This window comes from Lolium rigidum, chromosome 1 (genome assembly GCF_022539505.1).
Source record: "Lolium rigidum isolate FL_2022 chromosome 1, APGP_CSIRO_Lrig_0.1, whole genome shotgun sequence".
In the NCBI taxonomy this organism is placed as follows: domain Eukaryota; kingdom Viridiplantae; phylum Streptophyta; class Magnoliopsida; order Poales; family Poaceae; genus Lolium; species Lolium rigidum.
In genome coordinates, this window is record NC_061508.1 from 324,369,506 (window position 1) to 324,382,048 (window position 12,543).

General features: G+C 45.7%; 1 pseudogene; it reads right to left on the bottom strand.

The window, feature by feature from the left end:
* Window positions 1-492: 492 nt before the first annotated feature.
* On the bottom strand, window positions 493-7,644 carry LOC124684303 (annotated as a pseudogene).
* Window positions 7,645-12,543: the final 4,899 nt, after the last annotated feature.

Consider the following 12,543-nt stretch of genomic DNA (forward strand, 5'->3'; position numbering starts at 1 on the left):
AAGGTGGCTTCGAGTTAATCTTTGTATCTCTCTTATAAAGCTTTCTAAATAATCTAATAAAGAAAAACTGTGTGTGATGCAGAGGCTGGGGCTATGCTCCCATTTCGAAAGAAAAAACTACGTTTTTTTTTTGTTGCTCGCAGCCAGAGCCGCAAACAAGGAGACCGATGCAGGCCACAGTGGTGTACAACCTCACCGCGGTCTGCATCTTCTCTGGCTTCTTCTTCCAAATTGTCCGGCAAAGCACGCAGCTAGCTAGGTAGTAGTTCAATCCCTTCAAAGGTGAGGGTACGAGGTGCTGGTAGCACCTTGGTTGCAAGAACTGCCTCCTCGACCGAAAACAAAGCACTTTCCAGTTAGACTACGCATGAGAATGGAGCTAGTAAAACTGGCAAAACAGCACTTCCATCAGTACCAACATCTCGACACGAACACTTCACAACATTTAAAAAAACACGAATCATTCGCAACATTTCAGCGACCATTACTTGACTTGAAAAGAGGACGTTTTCAAATAGGCGTCTTCATCTATCTATCCATCTTCAGCACGAGCAAGCTCATCCTGCCCTGGTGCCTTTAGCTGTCTTCAGAGATTCCATAGCTTCCCTGCACATTAGTCACAATCAGAGAGTGTTGGATAATGGTGTAGGCACAGATGCATGACTACAATATGGTCAAATGGGGAAACCTCTCATTCATGGGTGCAAAAACAGTCCGCGGAGCAGATCTACTACTAACAATATTATACTAGCACTGATGAGGTTTCTAGTAAGCAGCTGTAATATGCCCATTCTGAAGTAAGCACATAAGACCAGTCAAAATAACACGTTTCCGATGCAGAAGGGGCAAGATGGATACCGTAATGCCCTCTCCATCTCGGCATTATTTGGGTCCAACTTGAGGCCATCAAGAAGTGCCTCACACGCGCCCCCGTAGTCCTGATGAGCAAAACCTCATGAATGAAATATCAAAAACAATCTGCATCGTTTAATAAAGTACGGGTCGGAGTCTTCAATCCCACCTCCAGTGACATCAGAGCGGCCCCATGCCGATAGCAGGCCTTTGGCCAGTCGGGCCGCAGCTCTCTGCTTTCAATAGCATCTAGCAAAGCCGTATGTCCATTGCCCTGGCGGAGCAAGCAAAGGCTCCTGTTTGAGAACAAGGTCGCATCACTTGGGTCAAGATCAATTGCCTGCACTCAACAAGTTAGAGCAAGATTTGTTTAGTAACAAAAAAAATGTACGAATTTGTGAGCATTTGAATAGGAAATCTGAAAATGGTTGCTTATGGACAAATATTAGTGCAAGGTATTAATCAATCCTGCAAATACCTTAATTTTCTTCATAAGAATGCCCAACCTAAGAAACTTTTTCATATATAAGTTAACAAATATAGCACAATACTAGCAGCCAAATCGGCCAGCAGCCAGGGAATGATGGGGCTGGGTAGGAGCATAAGCCAGCTAGGAGGATTGGTAACCTACTATTAGTTAACAAAGTTGAGGCGAATTTGGATAGGTTAAGAGAAGAAAGAACAAAAAGATTGTGTCATGTTGTTTGGAATAAGTCAGAGATAAGGTAGGAGTTCTAGTTTTAGGTGTTAATCCTTGATACAAATATAAAAGAGAAGATTATTGAAATATTCAGGCAAGCAATCTAATACCAACATAAAAATCATTGCCTATCTTCTACTTACAATAGCCTAATCGCATTCCAGTCATTCTAGCCATATTTTTCAAGGTATTATCCCTTGACAATGCCTCTGACAAAGTTTCCTTTTCAATAACTAAGCCATGCATTTGGCGACTCAAGCATATATAGCTAGAAGCCTGTTTGAAAATCTGCCCGCTCACATACAATATTTTTTTCTCAAATAATTAGAAGCAGGAAAAGAAGAACACAGAATATACTAACTCTCTCGTTCAGTAATAGGAAAAGACCTATAGCCACAAACAATATTGCTGGCGCACCAAAAATGATGCCCGCCGGTGCTAAATACTACCGGTGCACCATGTTTCGACCGCGCCGGTGCTGACCCAATACCACCGGCGCAGAATTTTTTTAGTGCGCCAGGGATAAGGGTGAACCAGGTAAGGGCCAAACTGAAAATCGAACCGGCGCAAAAACATGGTGGTGCGCCAGCGGTAAGGGGAGCTGCGATTTTCCCTCCCCACCAACCACCACCACCCCCCCCTCCCCGGACCGCCTTTTCAGTATTGGAAAAAATAAAGAAAATGATAAAAAAATCAAAAAATTAAATCCTTTGAAATGCCCATGTATTATGTCATCTAGTTTTAGTGAAAATTAAAAAACATGAATTTCGATATATTATGCAAAAAGACGTCATTTTTCGGTAAAACGGGATTTGTGGTTGCATACGACCTCCGATGAAAAACTTTTTTATATCAAAAAGTATCTAAGTGAAATTTCCTATCCAAATTCAACCACCTACGGTCATTTGGACAAAGAATTAATGGATTCATCAAATTCAAAACAGAAACATAACTTTTTTGAGCTTTTAGATTTTGATATAAAAAATTAAAAATTTACCGCCAGCGCACCTCCATATTAGGTGCGCCGGCAGTAACCTAGACAATATATGCAAAGCCGGCCCTCCTGCCTCTTCTTCTTCCTCACTTCTCCCCCTCCTCCTCTTCTCCTCGTAATCCTCACCGACGACCTCCTCCTACTCCGGTGACCTCCTCCACCTCGGGCCTCCTCCTCCACCTCCCGCTCCGGCCTTCTCCACCTCCACCTCCACCTTCTCCTCCTCCTCCTAAACCACCACATCCAGCATCATCCTCATACTCCTCCTCCTCCTCCTAAACCACCACCCCAAGCCTCATCCTCCTCCTCCTCCTCCTCCTACACCACCGCGGCAACGACAACAAGGCGGCGCACGGCCACCGTTTTCTAGGACGAACCCGAGATAGATGAACCCGAGCTAGATCTAGATCTAGATCTGGATCGACCTTAGATCTAGATCTGGATTGACCTTTTTTGAATTTTGAAAAAACATACCGCCGGCGCACCAGGTCTGGTGCGACGGGGATAATTCGTGTTATTGCTGGCAGCAGTAACTCATTACCCCGGCGTGCTTCCACCGGCGGGATGGCAGTAGCCTTTTTTGGTGCGACGGCAATAAGGCTTTGCCTAGTAGTGGTTTCAGGGCGAGACTGTAACTATTGATTTGACCAACAAAATATAAGTTATATGACACCAAAAGTATATTGTTAGAAACATTTTCAAATATGAATCCAACAGTATACTTTTGGTGACATATACCTCATATTTTGTTGGTCAAACTATTAGTCAAAGTTCTACCTCAAAATACGTCGTGGCCTTATATATAAAAACGGAGGGATTACCAAACCTTAGTGTAGAACGCTGATGCAGAAAAGTAATTTTTTCTCTCGACTGCTATACTCCCAAATGACTTCAATTGTGATATTTTCCATGCATTGTCATGTTTATCCTGAACCATAAATAATATCAAATAAATTGGAGACATGAGGAATGAATGGGAAAAAATGATATAGTACAGAAACTACATATGACTGTTATGTAAATATTTGGAGAAACATAGTTTTGTTTGGCTAACATCAACATTGCAGATTGTATAAGCATAATTTTGTGAATTCCAAATATTGATGCAGTTATGCTAATCATACAACATCCTGCATCCATGCTCAGTACTGTAAATAAATATTCCTCAGGAATAACCATAGCTAGAAGCCTGTTTGGACCCTATACTGATGGAACGCTTTAACATACATCAATATATTCTCCAGATATGTTACACCTCATATTCTTCTAGTGTATGTAACCCGGTTAATATTCTATTTTCTATATAATATTAAGATTTAAGATGATGTCACACATATTCTTCTAGTTTAACTGTACAGTGTAGTTCATCTCCTATTTTCTATATAATTTCTCAAGATTTAAGAGGATGTCACAATCAATAATTGCAACTTGTGCACATTGATAGTAGAAGCTTCTAACAAGTTAAAAAAACTGAATCATTTGTAACAGTCTGTAAGCATGTAGCTTAAACCAGAAGTACAGGGAGGTTTTCCCAAACAAAAATCGGTATCTCAACAAACATCAATAGTCTAAACATCCTACACCACATGTATTATATATTTACATATCCTACAAACAGAAAAGAGCACATAGCATGGAATCATGGAGCCATATATCACAACAACATAACTCATCTACAAGGTGTCTAGGCTACGCTGGTCAGAAATTCAAAAATGAAAGATGGTGAGTTGGTTAGTGCATTGTTTCGTATGAAAGCAAAAACAAACTATGGATAGGAAATAAGTGGCGCTAAAAGCCATTTACAAGACATTTAAGCTCCACAACTTAAGTATTGAATAGTGCCATTTTTCAGATTGTGTTTACTAGTGGCAAAGGGGAAAATCTTACATCATTAGAAGAATCACACTTTGCAAAAGCCTCGAGTAAAAAATTTAAGCACTCAGTTGATCTGTAATCTCCCATTGTAGACTCAAGTGAAACAGCTGTGAGACAATCTGAGGTGATGACGGCACCAGCCTATCACATAAAAGGAATGTCACATTTTCTTTATGGTGAATAACTAAAGAAGTTAAAAGGTTTCCAAACTAAGTGTTGGAAAAATAAGCAACCCTAGTACAATGCTAGGATTTGTCAAGGTATAATACCTCAACCAGGAGCTTCACGCATTCCACTGAAACATTTAGAGCCTGAAAGAGGGGTGTTATAGGATACTGTCCATATTCATCCAGAAAATATGGTTTGTTGGGCTAGTAAGAGGTGTGAAGAACATTAGTCTTGATTATAATAATTGGATGGCGAAAAATATTAAACAGAACGGTAAATATGCATAACCTTATATATCTATGCTTTCAATCAAAAAGAAGGAAACATCTCATGTGACCTTGCAATTTGTGGAAACAAATAAGTAAATGTTCGAATAGCTTCCTTATTGGTCAACTCTTGATTGGTAGATTTATTTTATTTGATAGATTGGTTACATATAGCACTTACATAGGGGTGGCAGACATGATGGAAATTCGATCATTATGGCAATTGCACGATGCAATTGGCACTTTGAAAACTATGCATATATGAAAGAATGTATAGTGGACTTGCACAGAAAGAAAAATAGTTGTGATTCCAATGGAACATTAAGCATTAATCTTGCGTAAGAATGGGGACTATAAGATATGACCATGGTTTTAAAGGTATCTCTTAGGCGCAGCCTAAGCGACGCTTAGGCAATAGCTTGAGAACAATGATATGGATTTAAACAAAAGTAATAAAGTATTCCCATATCTTGTAATTACTATCAAGGAGATCCTGAAGAATAACATATAACTACAAAATTAGACAAATAGAAGCAGCAGCAAAGAAAGAAGTAATAATAAACATTTGAAGATTTAATTTAGCTGTAAAGAGCCACGACCGCATCTTAACTTACATAGCAGCAAAAACCAAAACAGCCTCAAGGGAACGAAGTACCAAACAATAACTAGAATGGAGGATGAGAACAATACAGAGTTAACAAACAAATGGAGAAAAGGCAAACAACTCAAAATTTAATCATGTGTACATGCAACTTAAGGCAGAAGTAGGATGAAGTTAAGCTTACATCAGCATTATGGTCTAACAAAGTCTTCATAGCACCGACTAGTCGTAACTTAGTAGCAAGAAGCAGTGGTGTCCCAATGTCATCAGCTATCGGGTCAACATGAGCTCCCTTTGCAAGCAACAGTTCTAGTATTTTACAATTTCCTGCATAAAAGAAGCAATATGAATGTACTGATTGTATAAGATGGTAAGGTTTTATCCTGAATCTTTATTCTTTATTTGTATCTGGCTCATGGCAGACCTCAGTTTCTCTGCATATAGGCTACAAAAATCATGCTAAAGAGGGTCGGCATTCCATAGAAACAAGAACAAGACCTACTCGCCTGGCCATAAGAATTCAATGGACCGGCAACTGTTCAAATAAAGCAAGGGGACACATTTGGATGAAGTTGTGTGAAATAACTTCCAGAGAATACACAACTTGCCATACATATGACATTTAAGGATGTTGTAAATGATAGGTCAACAGAATATTACTTTCAAAACTGAAGATAATCTACTTCCATACTAACCTAAGGGAAAAATATATATAAATGGCCCTGGAACAAGGTCAAATAAACCCTAGTAAGAACATAATACGGCCACAAAATATATTACAAACAAAAAGAAAGAAAGTGTGGTGCACACGTGCAAAACAGAGATACATATGAATAGAGAGGGGACCTGTTCCAGCAGCACAATGTACAGGGGATATCCCGCCCTCATCAGCTTTGTCTGGATCAGCACCATGATCAAGAAGATACTTGACAACAGCAGCATGTTCACTGTGCGCCGCATAAAACAGGGTTGTTCTACCTGCAGCAAACAGACCAGAGGGGCTTACTGATGCACAAAATTCAGGATCAGCAAAGCAATGTACATCTTATAACCTTACACCGAGCATGACTTTAGAAATATGATGAGCAAGATTACAAAGTGTGGAACCACAGATACACGGAATTCAGGTATGGCATGAACTAGAATGTGGAAATGCCTGAGGCAATCAGAACGGATTTCTTCACATGAGAAGAAAGTTATCCAAACAATCGAAATATTTTCTAGTTTCGGCAGACCCATAAATATGCAGAATCGACTGTACTATTTCAATTTCAATCCCCCTGTATTGATACCTTTGGGGCATTTTTGTAAGTGCAGCTACCCAAGCAATCCAAAAAGACAGTACATTCTGTTTTACATGCTTACGTGTCATAGGCACTATTTCATTATTTAACATGGCCTATCCCGATGAAGCATACCATGATGAATGAGAATAACATAACAAGACAATGATGCATGCTTAATTTTTGTGTAAATTGCTTTGCCAGGAACAGACACAAAACAAGACACGTCTATCCAGTGAACTCGTCAATCATAACTAAAGCCTACAGCAGCTTAGACACCCATCTTGCAAACTACACACCACAACCAAGACAATGGTTGGTTTACGATCGAAGAACAACCAACATGGCACAAAGCGAGTTGCTTAAAACGGAGTTGGGAAGGAGCAGACCGTTGTTATCGGCAGCGTCGACATCCACGCGCAGCCCCTGTACCAGATACCTGCACACACCTCCAGATGCCCGTTGCGCACGGCGACCAGCAGCGCCCCCAAGCCGGCGTCCGACGTCGCCGCCTCCACCACATCCCTGGGGCGGCCAACGCCGTCATCTATCACCCGCACCAGCCCTGCAAGCGCCCCCGCCGCCCCCCCAAAAAAATGGAATCAGAACAACGCCAGCCTGCCGAACCCCCACAATGAGTCACCAGAATCGGGAGGAGAGCGACGCGTGCGTACGCTTGAGGCGGCGGAGGTCGCCGTTGTAGGCCGCGTTGAGGAGGTCGTCCCGCATCGAGGCAGCCAAGTCTGCGACTGTAGAGAGAGAGAAAGTGAGCGTGAGCCGATTTAGGGTTTGGACTTTGGAGTAGAGAGGGAAAGGGAAAGGGTAGGAGGCGCTCACCAGCGACATCGGAGATGGGGAAGCGGCCGGGTGGCCGTGCTGCCGCCGCCATGGTGGATTGGTTGGGGATGCGATGGGTTGGGAATGTGGGGGAGAGGAGGAGGCGGCGAGGTCCTTTTGAAACCCAGAAGAGGCGTACGCGACAGGCTTTGCCGCCTGATGAAAACTCTGTCTCTGTGTCGTTCCTTTCTGGCCACGTAAAATGGATGCTTAAACTGTTAGTTCACGATTTGCGTCAATTTAGGATGTGTTCGGTTTGAGAACCGAAGGGGACGGAACGGAATGATTCCATTCCGAAGTCACGGGACGGTTCCATTCCATTCTATTTTGGTGTTCGGTAGGACTAAAATGGGAGAAAATTCTATGGGAGAGGGCCCTATAGTCTCTCTCGTGAGGCCCCTCCTCAGAATTAGCCACGTATCACTTAATACACATCTTAATGCAGGTCTACATAAATCAGGATTCTGGATACAGCCCAGTACGCGCATCTGTGTCGAGTGTTCGTACGCATACTCCACATGGCACATCAGATGCAATGCCCCGCCTTCAGCGATGAGGGCCTCGCTTTGGATGTCCGCCGCCGTAGCGACCTCACCCTGCTCCTGTGATGATGAGTCGGGAATGAAGAGCTCGTCGCGCTTTTCCCTTCTGTTTGACCACGCCATCGTACGCCCTCTCGGAAGTGGCGGCGAGGGGCCACGCCGACTAGTCACTACCTTCTCCGTTCAGTCGAATACATAGGGAGAAGCTACGGTAAAGCCAGCCTCGGCGGAGAAGCAATCTCGCGTGTGGGGAGGTCGTCATGGCTGCATGCTCGCGAGAAACGCCGGATCGAGGATCAAAACAGATTGTTCCGGCTAGCATCTCCATGGAGGAGATAGCGCCGCGTCGGAATAATTTGCCCCTGCTTTTTCTCCATCTCGGCGTTTCTCCTACCGGTAGCATCGAGGGGCAGTTGGCCCGGTCGTCTCGCCGGTCTCCTGATCCGGTAAGATTCGTGTGTGGTGGTTGGCGTTCGGCACTCTCGAGAGTGGCGGTCGCGTCGACTGCTGTAGGTTTGTTTGGTGTCTTGCAGTTGGGTGTGTGGACGACGAAAGGCGGCGACGTTCCTCTTCTCCGACTGCATTGGATGAAATTGACGGCTTCGGGATCTGGTAACCACGGGCAATATCCCTAGCCGACGTGCCACAAAGTCTCGGTTTCGTCGCTTGCGACGGTCCGGTTTATCGGCTCGGAAATCATCTTTGTATGTGAAGGTGATCTCCTAGATTTGAGTATGGCAGATGTTTGCCTCTTTTTTCGACGCTTCCCTGGCGGCGGCGGAGAACGATATGGTGGACTACAGTTCAGCGAGGCACAAATTTCTCCAAGGGTGAAATTTTAGTTTTATTTCTTGTGGGTTTGGTTGTGCAAGTTTGCTTGACAAGCATGTTTGTCTCCGACAATATATGTAATCTCCAGATTGTCTTATGAAATAGTATATGGCTACTTCAAAAAATAAAAAATCCGATGCCGGTGAGGTCGTGTTCCTAATTTCTGGGTTCATGATATTATGGCTTTATTCCGTTAGCATTACGTGCAAACGGATTTCACGGTCATGTGAATATGTGATACGCTGCAAAAGATAGTACAGTGTACAAACACGTATGGTGATGGGATTAGTACGTACACAATAAGCCAACTAGAGCATTGATAGTGTTGCTCTCAAAAAAAAAAAAGCATTGATGGTGCTTTGAGATGTGTATTCACGATTAGGTGGCAACATCTTAGGAGGGGCCTCACGGGAGAGGCTATACGGCCCTCTCCCAGAGAATTTTTCTCCGACTAAAATGGGCTTGACTGGAACGGTCCCCTAATTTAGGATTAGCAATTTAACTAGCAATAATTTAAAATTAGCAATCAAATTAGCACTAATCTAGTAAATCAAATTGGAGAAAAAAGGGCAAATTGGCCCGCTGCGTCTGCTTGCCTCCTGCTGGCCGCCGCGCCGCCGCCTCTGCTCGCCGGCCGCCGCCGCACCGCTAGCCCGCGCCGGCCGCTGCGCTGCTCCGACCAGGTCCTTGCCGCCGCGCTGCTCCGGTCGACGTCGTCCTGCTTCGAGGTCGCCGCCGCGCCAGGCCGAGGCCGCCGCGCCTGGCTACATGAGATGGACGGCGACGAGCACGGAGGAGGAGGAGATGGACGGCGGCGGCGTCGGTGTTGACCTTGGAGAAGAACCACAGGAGAGAGAGAGGGGGGGAGAGGTTACGTGAGGGAGCGTGAGAGAGAGATTAGTTTCGGCATGTTGACGTCAGAAACCCCCTGGCGGGCAGAGACGGGCAACACGGTAGAGCCGGGAACAACTAGGGCTGCGGCTGGCCCCAGTCCCTCAGAGCGACGGCCCGCAAAGCCTCCTGGTCGCACGCGCCGATGCCAACCGCAAGGGCGTGCCACCTGACCTATACCTGGTCGGGAAGGTGTGGATGATGCCTCGCTTAGTTTCCTGCAGGGCACACACGTAAACGTTAAATACGAGCCTCGATCGGCTCTCAGGTTATCCTGTGAATCGGCTCAAAGAGCCGATCCACCCATGATCCGGACAAGGTGTCCGAATATATGGTGGTCCTGCTTGATCAAGATAAAGCTGATTAGATCTACGACGATTTGGGGTTTTCACCGCATAATCGGATCGTCCTACTCCAGGTTGGGCCTCGCGGCCACGCACGGTGATCGTAAGCCGATCCTAAACAAGGCCTAAAAACCAACACGAGGTTGATCCCCGGAACATCCTGTTTAGGGCCAACGAACGACACCCTACGTGCCGCTGGATCCTCCCCCTTTGTAAGGCCTAACTATTGCAGATATTAAACTAATCCTTGTAGAACAAGGAGCAATCGTAACGGATCAGATCTACTAAACTATGATCAAGCGGGTGCCGCCCCTACACCTAAGATAGGTGTAAGGGCGGCTAGATATGCAAGGGTTGCACTACAACAGCATATGATACGAAGAACAATGCTAACCCTAACATATCTAAGATAACTACGTTGCTCGCCATCAAAAAGGCTTCAGTACGAGCAACGCATGAACAACGTGATAGGCATTACGCTGCCTAGATCGCAAGATGCGATCTAGGCAGCATGGTGCTTACCGGTAGAAACCCTCGAGACGAAGGAGTTGGCGATGCGCCGAGATTTGTTTGTGGTTGAACGTTGGTTGTTGTTTATTCCATAAACCCTAGATACATATTTATAGTCCAGGGACTTTCTAATGTGGGCGTGCACCAAACCGTGCACGAGTAAGATTCTAACTTCTAAACTAAGACGCGATCTAATATGTTACAGATACATGGGCAAACAAGCCCAACTTGGTATAAAAGGCCGACTCACGTATTTCTTCTATATATATATTCTTCACGTCCATCTTGATCACGGCCCTCCTCTGGCTTGGTCAAATTCTGGTGATAACACATGCCCCCCTGGTTTTGGAAATGTTATTTCCAAAAGCATTATGTTCCTCTCCCGTCGGGTCATGTCGTGGCAGAGCAGTAACCGCCGCAGAATCTTCATCATGATGCCTTGCCTCCCGGGCTTCTCTCGTATGAATTGTCAATTTCGGCATCACGTCCTCGAGAACCGTCATGGCATTAAATCTCCACTACACTCTCTTTATTTATCCGTGCCAAACGGTTCACCACTCCATCCCCTTGCTCGCTCTCGTTCGCCAAACCCAAAAAACCCTTCTCTCCCGCAGCCATGTCTTCCTCTTCCTCCTCCGCTTCAGGCCTCTCTCTCCAACCGTTGCCGAAGAACAAGGAAGAGGACGATCCCCGCTCCGGGGCGCACCCCATCTCCTCTGACAAGGAGAAGAAGGGAGGAGAAGCGGAGAGGACCAAGGCCTCCCCTTCGCCAGTGCTTCCGCCGAAGAAGCGCTCCCGCATGTGGGCGGACAGCGAGGACGACGATGACGACGAGGAAGAAGAAGATGAGGAGGAGGAAGATGATTCCTCCTCCTCCATTGGGTATCCTCCAACGAAGCGCTTCCGCAGCTCGGGCGGATAGCGAGGATGATGATGATGACGAGGAGGAGGAGGAAGCTCCAGCCGACGGCTGGGGCAGCAGCGGCGAGGAGCTTCCTGGGAGCAGCGCCGACGACCTCGACGACGGCGATGATGAGGACAGCGACGACTAGTAGAGTAGGACTAGCAGTAGCAGTGCACTAGGCACCAGATCCCTCTTTTGAGAGCCATCGGCTCTTCTTGTAAAGCCGCTCTTTTGAATTAATGAGAATTGTTCTTCCAATTTCTCCTTTCATTAATCCAATTTCCATCCTCCCGCTTGCCATATCAAGACCGATGGTAACGAATCGGGCTATCATTGTTTCTCTTGACCGTGGCGTTTTGTAGTCCCGCAGCCCGATGACCGTTCATCGGCTAATTTGAGAAACTAGTCTCTTCCTTTTCTTGCAGCACCAACACGGTCCAAACCTCGTACCAGACGACGGCTTTTCCTTCCCAGTTCCTCCCCGAGAAGATCATGATGCAATTGATAGCCGAGGTAACTCCAATCGGCTCTCAAAAATAGAGCACCTACCAGGCCTGTTGCCCCCCGAGTCTCAGCCAAGGCAAGACAGAGACGAGGATACGCCAATTAGCTGTATGGACCTGGGTTTGATTATGTCCGAGGGAGCTTTTTATGCAGAACCAGCCGATTTGCACATAAATCGGCTTCCCAGGGCAGAGAGCCTTCAAGGTGAACTGCCCCCCGAGCTTCTTCAGTTCTTCCTGCACCTTGCCGGCTGGATCGGCTCCTTTCCTTTGGCGGATGTAATGCAATCCATCCTTGACCTGATCTGCACGTTCAGAGCTGCTCTTGGCATTGTTCTTGAAGAGAGGATCCGAGCTTCCTAAAATCTCCCTTCGTGCTCCATTGACCCTCTCGATCGTAACAGCTTATTCCTCTTGAGTCGATGGCCATGCATCGGCTTTT